A 13104-nucleotide genomic window follows, 5' to 3' on the forward strand; every position below is an offset into this window, starting at 1 on the left:
ATCGTGATGAAGATATGAAGTTTACTTTTAACATTGCTAAGTGTGATAGAATATTTGATGCTTTGCTGCAGGCTAAGATTATTAGAATATCTCATACTTTACCGCCGTTTGAAGAGCTGAAACGGCTTTCTTATTGCAAATATCATAATTCTTTTTCTCATGCTACTAACGATTGCAATGTTTTTCGACGACAGATACAATCGGCCATTAATGACGGACGATTGAACTTTTCTGAGATGCAAGTTGATAAACAGCCCTTTCCAATGAACACCATGGATTTAGAAGGGTCGGCCGGAGGTAGCCGAATCTGCTAATAAAGCTAATGTCATTGTTGGTGAGCCCAGGAAAGACAAGGAGGGCGACAAGGTTTTGGGGAGACATGTTGTGCTTGATAAGCAACCCGATGGCAAGGAAGTGATCAAGATCACCATGAAGAATCCTACACTCGGGGGGCAAACACAAGTGCAGCAGGACACTCGAGTTAAATTTGTCAAGCCCAAGAGTCCAGAAGTTGGCAAATGGAAGAGGAATGAAGCTAAAGTGCAACGCAAGCGGATCAAGCCAACTTTTGATATGTTACTGTCCAAATATGCTAATCAGTCGGCTGGTTCCAGCTCTAACCGGCCATCATACTTGAAACGACCAAGGTCACCATCAGATGATATATTCAGTCAGTATGTGAAACCGAGTGGACCAAGGGCGCAGTTTTCAGAAGAGCAGAGGCAATCTGTGTGGAATCGACTTGATTACTCATATAATGGCCGACTGAACATTGGTGACTATCAGTCGGCTGGTCAAAATATGCGACCGAGTGGAAAATATCCTAGTGTAAGAATGCACCCAGGTGGAAGCTATCCAAGTGAAAAAATGTGGCCAAGTAGATTCCATCCGAGTGGATTCCATCAGAGTGACGTCCATCCGAGTAAAAAGGTGTGCCCGAGTGGAAATTTCATGCATCTGGGAAGTCGAAAAGAATGGCGTGTTAAGTCACCAAGTGTTGCAGCAGTTGAGTCGGGAAAAGGCAAGGAGAAAATGGATGTCGACTCACTTATCTTGGGCACCGAAACATTCCCCATACAACAGCCGACTGTGCATAACCACTCGACTGAGCCGATACTTGCTATCGCGCCAAAACACTCGGTTAATGACCATGAAGCAAGCACCAGCCAAGTAAAGGTGAGAGATGCTAAATACACTCGACCAAAGTGGTGTCCTCCAGGGCTAACAAAGACACAGAAGAGGAAACTACAGAGGTTAAGGAGTCAAGAGATGGCAGAGCAGGAGGCCGAGAAGCAAAGGGATACGTTGTTCAATGACACTCGGCCCATGGTTCCAGCAAAACAAGTGTGGAGGCCTAAACAAATACAAGATACATCAGCTTCTACATCTATCACAGAAGTGCCTACACCACCCAAGGAGGACGATGCGGCAGCTATTACATCGTCTGCAACACTTCCTACTTCTCCTTCACTCGGCCAGATTTCAGAATCGGTCGATCCACTTGAAGAAGAGGCTGATATGTTGGACTATGAGTCTACACCGTTTCATGAAGGTATGGATATCAATATGGTATATTACTTACCTGCTGAGTTTCGTGCTGTAGATGAGGAAGGGGAAGTGGCTCAACTGGATTTTGGCCCTAAAAACGCAATATTCGAGAAGCCAAAAGAACCAGTAACACATTTGAAACCATTGTATCTCAGAGGTCATATCAATGGATCGCCACTCACTCGGATGCTTGTGGATGGAGGTGCTGTGGTAAATCCTATGCCCTATTCAGTCTTCAAGAAATTGGGTTTGCCTGATGAAGAATTGATCAAGACCAATATGGTGCTCAACGGGTTTGAAGGCAAAGAGAAAACTGAAGCCAAAGGTGTAATGTATGTGGAGCTTACAGTCGGAAGCAAAACTTTGGCTACTGCATTCTTTGTCGCTGAGGTGCAAGGTAATTACAACGTTATACTAGGCCGTGATTGGGTTCATGCAAACCAGTGCGTGCCATCCACTATGCACCAGTTTTTGATTCAGTGGGTTGCTAATGAAGTGGAAGTCATTCATGCGGATAACTCGGCCTGTGTTGCTTTAGCCGATGCATCGGTGGATTGGCAACATCCCAATGCTACTTGCTTAACGGGACGTGACTTATCAGAGTTTGATTTTCTCAGCGCGACCAAGAATGGTTTTGTGCCCATGTCTTTAAAGCCGACTGAATGCAATCGGCTCCAAGGTATGATATGTTTAAATGGATCCTAATTCCGAGTGGTTACAAAAATGTCTTGTAAAATATCGGTCCAGTGAGGACGATATGTATGAGTCTATAGAGGAGTTGGATGACATGGATAAACTTGGACAAGGTTTTACATCGGCTGATCCATTAGAAGAGATAGATATTGGAGATGGTTCAGTCACTCGACCGACATTTATAAACAAAAATTTGAAAGCCGATTGTAAGGCTAGATTAATCGAGCTATTGAAAGAATATGTTTGTTGCTTTGCATGGGAATATCATGAGATGCCAGGGTTGAGCCGAGAGCTAGTGGAGCATCGGTTGCCTATAAAGGCCGGTTTTAGACCTTATAAACAGTCGGCCAGAAAGTTTAATCCGAAAACATATGACCGGATCAAGGAAGAGATCGGTCGACTGCTTGAAGCTAATTTCATTCGACCTTGCAGGTATGCCGAGTGGATTTCTAACATTGTCCCAGTAGAGAAGAAGGAATCTGGCAAGTTGACGGTGTGCATTGACTTTAGAGATTTGAATAGGGCTACACCCAAAGATGAGTATCCCATGCCAATAGCCGATATGCTTATTAATGATGCTTCTGGACATAAGGTTATTAGCTTTTTAGATGGTAATGCCGGATACAATCAAATTTTTATGGCCGAAGAAGACATGTACAAAACAGCTTTCCGATGTCCTGGTTTCCTTGGTTTATTCGAGTGGACAGTGATGACATTCGGATTAAAAAATGTTGGAGCCACGTATCAAAGGGCTATGAATTTGATTTTTCATGATTTGCTCGGTATCATACTTGAAGTTTATATTGATGATATTGTTGTCAAATCGGATGCTTTTGAATCTCACTTGGCCGATTTGCGTTTAGCTTTTGAAAGAATGAAAAAGTATGGACTGAAGATGAATCCTTTGAAATGTGCATTCGGCGTGTCAGTTGGCAAATTTTTGGGTTTTATTCATGAAGATGGCATCGAAATTGATCCCAAAAAGATAGAGGCCATACAGAAAGTGGAGGCTCCAACATGCAAGAGAGATATGCAAAAGTTCCTTGGCAAGTTCAATTATTTGAGAAGGTTCATAGCTAATCTGTCAGGGAAAGTTGATGCATTTACTCCCATCCTTTGGTTAAAGAATGATGTTGATTTCACTTGGGGGACAAAGCAGCAAGAAGCCTTTGATATGATCAAGAATTATTTGTGCACTCCTCCGGTGGTGAAAGCACCCAAGCATAGAGAGCCTTTTAAGCTTTATATCGCAGCCGAGGAAGGTGTTATTGGTGTTGTTTTGACTCAAGATACCGAAGGAAAAGAGCATGCCATTACGTATTTGAGCAAACGCTTATTGGACGCCGAGACAAGGTATACATTTATTGAAAAACTATGTCTATGCTTATATTATGCTTGCACAAAATTGAGACATTACCTAGTGCCGAGTGTCGTGGTTCTAAGCCTGACAGTAGAGTGGGGGGTAGGTATGGAGAGGCAAGGTCCTAGCTATGGAGAGGTTGTAAACACAAGGGATGTACGAGTTCAGGCCCTTCTTGGAAGAAGTAATAGCCCTACGTCTCGGAGCCCGGAGGCGGTCGAGTGGATTATGAGTATATGAGTTACCAGGTGCCGAACCCCTCTGCCTGTGGAGGGGGTGGCTTATATAGAGTGCGCCAGGACCCCAGCCAGCCCATGTAGGAGAGGGTTTAAGGTGAGTTAAGTCTGGGGCGTTACTGGTAACGCCCCACATAAAGTGTCTTTACTATCATAAAGCCTACTTAATTACAGGCCGTTGCAGTGCAGAGTGCCTCTTGACCTCCTGGTGGTCGAGTGAGTCTTCGTGGTCGAGTCCTTCAGGTCAGTCGAGTGAGTCCTTCGTTGGTCGACTGGAAGGCGACCTCTTCTAAGGATGTCCTTGGGTAAGTTACTTGGATCAGGTCCATGACCCTACCCTAGGTACATAACCCCATCATTAGCCCCCGAATGGATTGAGGCTTTGAGTGAGGAAGGAGTTGATGTCGTTTCCGATTAACCTTTGCGCTCTGGTCGTGCGCTGTTCTGGACCAAAGAATCTCTTCGTCGACAGTGAGCAACTTGTCTTCAGTCGACTCGATCCATTCTCTTCTTTCGTCGAGTGATCTTTCGGGCTTCGACGATCTCCGAGCGACGGATCGCAGGAAACCCCGTGTCTGACAGACTGATCTGCTGTTCGCGGATTCCGCGGGATGCGAAATTTGGGGACGCGCGCGAAGCTGAGCGGACCGCGGCGTTCGGATGGGACAGGACATAGACGCCTCGATCTCCGCGCCATTTTCTTCGCCACGTATCCCGTCTGCATAACTGCTCCCGGATATGATTAGATCGACCGGGCCCACCTGTCATCCACTCGGAAGGGACCTTATAAATGCGCCCGGCGAGGATTTCTGTACTGTGCTTCAGCATTCTCTCTCTCTCTGCTCCCTTCGTCCCCGTCCAGCACGCTCGCTCTCGCTCCCGCACAACTTCCCCACGCGCATCTCGCCGGCAATCATGGCCAAGGAGAAGACGGCGGCGCTGGAACGTGCGAAGAAGGCGTCGGCGTCGGAGAAGGCGAAGGGGAGATCTACCAGCCGCGGCGGGTCCTCGTCCAGATCCCGCCTGCCGAAGGGCTGGGTCCAAGGAGACTGGATCCAGTCGACCATCACAGAGAAAGACCTCCTCTACATGGCCAACGAGGGCTTGATCCCTCATGGAGCTGCGAGGCTTCCGGGGAAGGAGTGGCAGCCCCAGCCAGAAGAGGGTGAGTGTGTGCTCTTGGCCACCCATGTTGATCGTGGATTTTCCTTGCCGCCGAGTATTTTCTTCCGTGGCTTCTTGAATTTCTTTGGAGCGCAGCTCCACCACTTTACCCCAAACTCTATTGCCTATCTTGCCGCGTTCGTGTCCATGTGTGAGGGTTTCCTGGGCTGTCGACCGCACTGGGGTTTGTTCAAGCATATATTCACGTGTCGCTCTCAGACCGTGAAGAAGGCGAGCCCAGGTGATGAGAGAACCCGAGTCGTCCAAATGTGTGGGGGTCTGGGGATCCAGGTGAGGAATAAGAGCACCTTCCCGCCCATGACCTTTCCCGAGTCAGTCAGAGGCTGGCAGTCGACCTGTTTCTACTGCTAGGACCAGTCGACGCCGGGACAGTCGAGTGGACTCCCACAGTTTACCATGGACCGAGTGAACAAGCCCTCCTCTCTGAAGTTGATTCCGGAGGAGAAAGCTGACGTGAAGATGTTGATGGAGCGCGTGGTGCAGTTGGTTCGGGAGGGAGTGATGGGCATGGACCTCCTGGAGGTCTTCCTCAGGTGTCGCATCCAGCCCCTTCAGTTCCGGAGCCATTGCATGTGGTTGTACTGTGGGACTGAAGACGAGACTCGAGTCCATCCAGAAGCAGTCCATGATGTCACTCTGGAAAGATGGATGGTAGCCGTTACCGGAAACAAGGACAGCCCACGCGGAGCCAGAAGGATTCCTCCACTCGACCACAACAGCGATCCAAACAAGGTACACTTGCTCTGCTCTCCACTGCGTTCTTGTCGCATTCATTTCTGTTTACCCTGCCGACTGGTCGACTGATCCTTGTCTTGATATCTGCTAGGCCCTCACCGAGCTGTACTCGATGCCCAATGGGGCACAAGCTCCGACTGAGGAGGGTGAGGCGAGTGGGGGCGAGAGCCAGGACGAGGAGGAATGGGACTCGGACGTTGCAGAGGATGATGATGATGATGACGAAGATGGCGGTGATGAAGATGACGTTGAAGACGAGGAAGAATAGGAGGAGGAGGTCGTACCACCGCGCTCGGAAAGGCGGTCGAAGCTTGTCCACGACCCTTCGACTGAACGTGGTAAGGGGGTTGCGACCGCTGCTCAGTCGACCAAACGCCCTCGGACTACCTCTCTAGTGCCGACTGAAAAGGCGCCGAAGCAGCCCAGGGCGGCCTCGTCGAAGCCGATCAAGCTCTTGCCAAAGATGAAGGTGTCCATCCCCACCATATCAGGGTAACCGTGCTGCTTAAGTCTTCTTATTTTGTGTGAACTTTATCTCTGGTCGATGCTGAAGTTGGTCGACTGATCCTTTGGAGTTGCAGTGCTACTACTTCTGAAACCTCAGCCCGGGCTGATGACCACGAGATGGAGGACGCAGCAACTTCGAAACCAGGTACTGTATTCTAAACACCGTTCTTAGTCGACTGACTCGCGATCTCTGATCCTGATTCTTCTCCGTAGCTCCACCCAATGTTGTTATCGATCTCCCTGATGATGATGAGGATGAAGAACCACTGAAGCGCAGGAGGAGTCGGAAAGCGTCCGCCAGTAAGGTGCCTCGGGATGTGACGGCGCCTGAGATTCTGACTGCGGAGGAAGAGAACGCCACTCGACACACGGTGTCCTTCGCAGATCCATTGACGAGTGCTCAGCAGCCCTCCCTCTTCACGACGCACCACGTCCCAGAGGACCAAGCTGGCGCGGCGAAGGAAGCGATACGTCAGGCGGGAATCATGATGGAGCAGTTGAAGACCATCTGGGATGCGAGCCAGGTAGCTTATGACGCCAGTTCTGCCCTCCAAAGCAATGTTCAGGTCAGTCGACCACCGTTTGTTCTGTTGGATATGCTACCAAAAACTTTTCCTTTCCGGAATTTATAGTAGTCACCCACTGGGTGTGTCGATTAAACTCCGTGTTAGCGGGGGCACGCTGAGTGCACCCGCTGGGTGTAGTCCCCAAGGCTAAGGTCGACTGCTGGCAGTCGGCCTTAGGCTTTATGATGTCAATCTTGCTGTCAGTCGACTATGTCGACTGGATTTCACAAACCGGTGGGGGCACGCTGAGTGCACCCACTGGGTGTAGTCCCCGAGACTGTGGTCGACTGCTTGCAGTTGATCACAGTCTTAAAGAATACATCTCTTTTTTTTTGAGGTCGACTGGTCGACTTTGTCTTCAACAGGATTAGTGGGGGCACGCTGAGTGCACCCACTGGGTGTAGTCCCCGAGACTACGGTCGAATGTTTGTATTCGGCTGTAGTCTTAGAAACGTGTGTTTTTTCCTTTTTCACTCGGAAGTGAATTATATTTGACATTTAGTCGATTGGTTCTCCGCAGAACTCTTGTGATCTTGTGGCTCGCTACTCTGAGCTGGAAAACAAGAACACTCAACTCGAGCTGAGCTTGAAGCTGGTTCAGGAGAAGCTGACGAAGGCAAAGGAGGAGACCGAAGGTATGTTTGGTGAGGCCCTGACGACTGCTTTTCCCCTTGCTTGTTTCAAAATCTGACCTTGCTGTAACTTGCAGGTAAGATAAGGGAGGCCCAACAGAAGAAAGACCTCGAACTAGCTGAGAAGATCAAGCTTGCTGACGAGAAGTTAGCTTCAGTCACCAAGCTCGAACAAGACAATACCAATCTGAAAGCTGCTCTTGGGATCGCCAACAAGGAGGTCAGTCGACTAAAAACTGATAAAGCTGCCCTGACCGACCAAGTCAGCAAATTGACTGGGAAGAAAACTGATCTGGAGGCCTTCCTGAGTGGTCTTGCCAAGAAGCTGTTTCTTATGCTTGAAGGTAAACCTCTATGCTTGGCAAACATTTCCAATTGTGGTTTTTCCATTCGACCATCCCCTTGACTTAGTGATCATCCTTGCAGAATTTTGTCAAAACTTTGAAGAAGAAACTAGCCGGCTGGAGCCAAACCTCGACCCCGTCAATTCTCCGGTGAACGACGAAGTTGCCATGGATGTTTTCCGACTGGAGTCTCGTGTTGCAGCTGTCGTGGACTATCTCACAAGGCTGAAGGCCGCCACATCTCGCATCGACTCGACGCTCTGGCCTGAGGAGACACTTCAGAATGACCTTGAGTCGCTGATGGCTCGCTTGAACACGATCCCTGGTCGAGTGCAGGAATGGAAGAAGTCCTCAGCTCGGTGTGGTGCAGATGTTGCTCTGTGTCTGGCCCGAGTCCACTGTAAAGATGCGCGAGAAGAGAAGTTGGCGGCCCTTCGGGTGGCCAACACCAAGAAACACGACTTCAGGTCCTTTATTGAAACTTTCCTTGCAGCTGCCACTCGGATCGCCGACGGAATTGACCTTGATGAATTCGTCGCACCTTCCAGCCCTCCACAGGAGGGGTAAAAAACTTCTTCTGGCTCGACGCTTTAAATTTGCCTCGGTATGCCGAGTGGAATTGTAACCGATAAACCTTAACAGGCTTAATGCCTGAGCACTTTCGGTTCCTTTAGATATCGATTCAAACTTGAATTTGGTGCTTGAATATGATTGTCTTTGGATCGAAATGTCTTTTGCAGGTTCAAAGCAAGGCGCCTTTACTGCAATCGACTTATTCTTTAGTCCACTTAGGCGAGCACTGGGCTGCGGCTAAGCCTCCGAGTGGAAGCCCGGCTTATCACTCGGTAGGATTTCTATAACTTAGGCGAGCACTGGGCCGCGGCTAAGCCCCCGGGTGAGAGATTTACTCTTCACTCGGTAGGATTTTGATAACTTAGGCTAGCACTGGGCTACAGCTAAGCCTCCGAGTGAGAGGGTTGCTCTTCACTCGGTAGGATTTTTATAACTTAGGCGAGTGCTTGGACTGCAGCTAAGCCCCCGAGTGAAAGGGTTGCTCTTCACTCGGTAGGATTTTTGACAACTTAGGCGAACACAGGGCTGCAGCTAAGCCCCCGAGTGGGAGGGTTGCTCTCCACCCGGTAGGATTTTTGACAACTTAGGCGAGCACAGGGCTGCAGCTAAGCCCCCGAGTGAGAGGGTTGCTCTCCACCCGGTAGGATTTTTGACAACTTAGGCGAGCACAGGGCTGCAGCTAAGCCCCCGAGTGAGAGGGTTGCTCTCCACTCGGTAGGATTTTTTTTACAACTTAGGCGAGTGCTTGGACTGCAGCTAAGCCCCCAAGTGAGAGGGTTGCTCTTCACTCGGTAGGATTTTTATAACTTAGGCGAGTGCTTGGACTGCAGCTAAGCCCCCGAGTGAGAGGGTTGCTCTTCACTCGGTAGGATTTTTATAACTTAGGCGAGTGCTTGCACTGCAGCTAAGCCCCCGAGTGAGAGGGTTGCTCTTCACTCGGTAGGATTTTTGTAACTTAGGCGAGCACAGGGCTGCAGCTAAGCCCCCGAGTGAAAGTCTGGCTTACCACTCGGTAGGATTTTTTACAACTTAGGCGAGCACAGGGCTGCAGCTAAGCCCCCGAGTGAAAGTCTGGCTTATCACTCGGTAGGATTTTGATAACTTAGGCGAAACGGATTCGCAGCTAAGCCTCCGAGTGAGAGTCTGGATCACCACTCGGTAGGATTTTTACAAACTTAGGCGAAACGGATTCGCGGCTAAGTCACCCACTGAGGGGGAATTTTATTTGGACAAAAATAAAAAGTGACAGAAATTATGGAGGAACTATGACACTATTATTTTGAGGTCCATGAACTACAGAAGTACTTTATTGCATCTCATCCGAGTGATAAAACTTAAGTGTAAAATGGGCGGAGTAGCTCCGCGTTCCAAGCTCGGGGCTCGTCGATATTATGCTCGACGTTGTAAAGACGATACGCCCCGTTGTGGAGAACCTTGGTGACGATGAAGGGGCCTTCCCAAGAAGGAGCAAGCTTGTGTGGTTTGTGCTGATCCACTCGGAGAACTAAATCCCCTTCCTGGAAGGCTCGACCTCTCACATTTCTAGCGTGGAAACGACGCAAATCTTGTTGGTAGATGGTCGACCGGATCAGAGCCATCTCCCTTTCTTCCTCTAAAAGGTCGACTGCGTCCTGCCGCGCTTGTTCAGCCTCTGCTTCGTTGTAGATTTCAACTCGAGGAGCATTGTGGAGAAGATCACTCGGCAAGACTGCTTCAGCTCCGTAGACCAAGAAGAATGGAGTTCTTCCGGTCGACCGATTAGGTGTGGTCCGCAGCCCCCAAAGCACCGAGGGAAGTTCGTCGACCCAAGCTCCAGCCGCGTGTTTGAGATCACGCATCAGTCGAGGCTTCAATCCCTTAAGAATCAGTCCATTAGCTCGCTCTGCTTGTCCATTCGACTGCGGATGGGCGACTGAAGCGTAGTCGACCCGTGTGCCTTGGGAGTTGCAGAAATCTCTAAATTCTTCTGAGTCAAAGTTCGACCCATTATCCGTAATGATGCTGTGCGGGACTCCATATCTGAATATTAGTTCCCTGATGAAGCTAACAGCAGTACTGGTGTCAAGGCTCTTGATTGGTTTAGCCTCGATCCACTTGGTGAACTTGTCGACTGCCACCAGTACATGCGTGAAGCCACTTCGTCCTGTTCTCAAAGGACCGACCATGTCCAGTCCCCATACTGCGAAAGGCCAGACGAGTGGGATGGTCTTCAGGGCCAACGCTGGCTTGTGTGACATATTCGAGTAGAACTGACATCCCTCGCACTTATCCACTATATCTTTTGCCATTTCATTCGCCTTTGGCCAGTAAAATCCGGCTCGGTATGCTTTGGCCACGATGGTCCGAGAGGACGCATGATGACCACAGGTCCCCGAGTGAATATCATTGAGGATGAGTCGACCTTCTTCTGGTGTTATGCACTTCTGACCAACTCCAGTCGCGCTTTCTCTGTATAATTGTCCTTTGATTACGGTAAAGGCCTTAGATCGACGGACGATCTGTCGAGCCTCTTCCTCATCCTCCGGAAGCTCTTTTCTCAGGATATATGCGACATACGGAACTGTCCAGTCGGGAATGACCACCAAAACCTCCATGATCAAGTCGACCACCGCTGGGACTTCAACTTCAGTCGGATCTGTGGCACTCTTGGGCTGTGGAGTTTCTTCGGTGAAAGGATCTTCTTTGACTGACGGAGTGTGTATATGCTCCAAGAACACACCACTCGGAATGGCTTCTCTCTTGGAACCTATCTTTGCTAGATCATCAGCTGCTTGATTTTTCAGTCGGGGTATATGATGGAGCTCCAACCCCTCGAACTTCTTTTCCAGCTTCCTCACTGCACTGCAGTATCTAGTCATGGCTGGGCTTCTCACGTCCCACTCTTTCATCACCTGGTTGACCACTAAATCCGAGTCGCCATAGACCATCAGGCGACGGACGCCGAGTGAAATGGCCATGCGCAACCCATATAAGAGGGCCTCATATTCTGCCTCATTGTTGGAGGAATCAAAGTGAATCTGGAGCACATATCTGAGCTTATCTCCTCTGGGGGAAACTAGGACAACCCCAGCACCGGAACCATTCAACATCTTAGAGCCATCAAAGAACATGGTCCAATGCTCCAAGTGAACTTCAGTCGGCTGCTGCTGTTCAATCCACTCGGCGAGGAAATCTGCTATTGCCTGGGACTTAATGGCTTTCTTTGCCTCAAACTTGATATCAAGGGGAAGAAGTTCAATCGCCCATTTGGCCACTCGACCAGTTGCATCTCTGTTGTGCAAAATCTCTAATAGTGGAGCGTCGCTGACGACTGTGATGGAATGATCAGAAAAATAATGAGCAACCTTCTTTGTGGTCATGTATATTCCATACACAAGCTTCTGATAATGAGGATATCTCTGCTTGGATGGAGTCAAGACTTCTGACAAATAATACACTGGGCGCTGAACTTTGAGAGCTTTTCCTTCTTCTTCCCGCTCGACCGTTAGCACAGTACTGACGACTTGTCCTGTGGCTGCGATATAGAGCAACAGAGGCTCTTTGCTGATTGGAGCAGCAAGCACCGGCTGGGTGGAGAGCAGAGTTTTTAGCTCGGCAAACGCTGCATCAGCTTCTGGAGTCCACTCAAACTTGTCTGTTTTCTTCATCAGTCGGTAAAGAGGCAATGCCTTTTCACCGAGTCGTGAGATGAATCGACTTAATGCGGCCAAGCACCCAGTAAGCTTCTGGACATCGTGCACTCGCACAAGGCGTTTCATTCGGAGAATAGTGCCAATCTTCTCTGGGTTAGCGTCGATTCCTCGTTCAGAAATGAGAAAACCGAGTAACTTGCCACCAGGAACTCCAAATGTGCACTTTGATGGATTGAGCTTGATATCATATCTTCTGAGGTTGGCAAATGTTTCGGCGAGATCAGCGAGCAGGTCAGAACCTTTTCGTGACTTGACAACGATATCATCCATATATGCTTCCACATTCCGACTGATTTGAGTGAGTAGACACTTCTGAATCATTCGCATAAATGTGGCTCCGGCATTCTTGAGGCCGAATGGCATGGTGATATAGCAGAAGCACCCGAATGGAGTGATGAAAGCTGTTTTTACCTCGTCGGGTCCGTACAGACGAATCTAGTGGTACCCGGAGTAGGCATCTAAAAAAGATAGCCTCTCGCATCCCGCGGTCGAGTCAACAATTTGATCTATGCGAGGGAGAGGAAAATGATCTTTCGGGCAGGCCCGGTTGATGTGCTTGAAATCAATGCACATTCGGAGCGACTTGTCCTTCTTAGGAACCATGACGACATTAGCGAGCCACTCGGAGTGGTATATCTCTCAGATAAATCCGGCCGCCAACAGTCGAGCCACTTCTTCACCAATGGCTTTTCTCTTCTGGACGGCGGACCGCCGAAGATGCTCTTTGACTGGTTTTGCAGATGAGTCGACTCTTAGGCGATGCTCAGCCAGTCCCCTGGGAACACCTGGCATGTCAGCGGGCTTCCATGCAAAAATGTCCCAGTTCTCACGGAGGAACTGGATGAGCGCTTCTTCCTATTTTGGGTCGACCCCCGACCAAAACTCCAGCAGACACCATGATGAAAGTACTCGGAAGAATCGCAACTTCTCCACAAAATCGCTAAAACACCTGCCCCACTGTGGGCGCCAACTGTCGTGGTTCTAAGCCTGACAGTAGAGTGGGGGGTAGGTATGGAGAGGCAAGGTCCTAGCT

Source organism: Triticum aestivum, chromosome 3B, assembly GCF_018294505.1.
Source record: "Triticum aestivum cultivar Chinese Spring chromosome 3B, IWGSC CS RefSeq v2.1, whole genome shotgun sequence".
NCBI lineage: Eukaryota > Viridiplantae > Streptophyta > Magnoliopsida > Poales > Poaceae > Triticum > Triticum aestivum.